This window comes from Macadamia integrifolia, chromosome 10 (assembly GCF_013358625.1).
Source record: "Macadamia integrifolia cultivar HAES 741 chromosome 10, SCU_Mint_v3, whole genome shotgun sequence".
NCBI classification, from domain to species: domain Eukaryota; kingdom Viridiplantae; phylum Streptophyta; class Magnoliopsida; order Proteales; family Proteaceae; genus Macadamia; species Macadamia integrifolia.
Window position 1 is genome coordinate 18,701,435 of NC_056566.1, and position 1,610 is coordinate 18,703,044.

At 38.8% G+C, this 1,610-nt stretch overlaps 1 non-coding gene across 1 annotated transcript; it reads left to right on the forward strand.

Moving 5' to 3' along the window:
* The first annotated feature begins 1,280 nt into the window (after positions 1-1,280).
* LOC122092564 lies at positions 1,281-1,399 on the forward strand. The gene has a single exon (XR_006144217.1). It is a non-coding gene; the product is annotated as a 5S ribosomal RNA (ribosomal RNA).
* Positions 1,400-1,610: the final 211 nt, after the last annotated feature.

Sequence of the window (1,610 nt, forward strand, 5' to 3'; positions counted from 1 at the left end):
TCAGTTACTGGAGCCCAAACCAGAAGGTTACCTGGGTAGCAACCAGCTGGCCGTTTGGAACCTATCGATTCCCTTTTATTCTACAGAATCTGATTCTGCTAGCTCTGTTCTGCTTACTAGAAACCCAAATTGGGGTTAATTCCTCAGTTCAGGGTTTCAATTATGTATATTGGGTCTGAGTGCATGTTTTGGGCTTCCTATTAATCCATCTCCGGGTTTCAATTGAGTATACTTAGGGCTGATACACCCTATTTTATAGAAAATTCAAAATAAAATTGGGAAGTGAGGTAATTTCACAGAATTGGTTCATTTCTCCCAATCTCAGTCCTAAATTAGAGTTGATTATAATCAGTTACAGTCATAGGATTGGTATTCCAACCCTAATTAGGCTGATAGCAGAATTTAATTTTAGGAAATGAATGAACTAATTTATCATAGAATTTATTGTAAATTGAATTTTGTTCTAGGGTTTTGTTAGAATTCTGTCTATACAACCTTATTCTAGCTCTAATTGCAGAAATCTTTACTGGATTGATGAAACCTTAGTCTCCAAGGTTTATAGGGATAAATCTCTAACAAATTGGGTTCCTGAAAACTCTCCTGGGTTGGGGTTTTCCCTACTGGACAGCAATACCCTGCATAGGGATTCCCTGACTGTCTTCCCTTGACAAAACCCTAACCCTAACTACCCTATTCATACAAAAATTTCATTTCTAATCTTACTACAATAGTGAGTTTGCTCACCTGGGTGCAAAGTTAGTCCAATATCAGCCTGAGATGAGTGAGCTCCTTCCTCATTCCGTTCTCTTCCTCTTCGTCCTTCTCTTTTCTTCCCTTTTCTTCCCTTTTCTTCCCTTTTCTTCTTACTATTACAATAGCCCACAATTAGGTGAGTTATTTCCCATTATATAAGGCAAACCAAACAGACCTAAGTGTGCATTTATTTACTGACATTAAAATGTGCATTTTATACCTCATTTAGGCTTCTTTACATAGGCAGAATGGGGATTTACATAGCAGAGGTGTGGGCCCTACAACACAAAAACCCAGAAAATTGCATATAATACCTAATTAAACTAATATGTAATTAACTTTGTAAATTTAATTTTCATTTTTATTTATTGGTATAAAATATATTTTTTATACCTCAATTAGCTCTCTTTCCATAGGGGTATAATGGGGAATTGCACAATAGAAGTGTGGGTCCCACTGTGCAAAAACCTAGAAAAATTGCATTCTACTAGGCAAAACCGGCTGGCCAATTTTGGACCTACTGGTTTGGGTGCGATCATACTAGCACTAATGCACCGGATCCCATAAGAACTCAACAGTTTAGCGTGCTCGGGTGAGAGTAGTACTAGGATGGGTGATCCCCTGGGAAGTCCTCGTGTTGCACCCCTTTTTCTCTATTCTCCTATACTTTAGTCTCATAATTAAATTTAGCTCTTTGTCCACACCTCCTGATGAGTTCCCTACTGATATTGGCAGGCTGAACAGGAGCAACTGTGGCACTTTTGCCTTTTTAGCACTCCACAGCTGCCAACCATGCCAGCATTGGCTTCCTCTGCTCTTTCTTCCTGCCTATCTACAAGTAGGGGGATAAATATCAG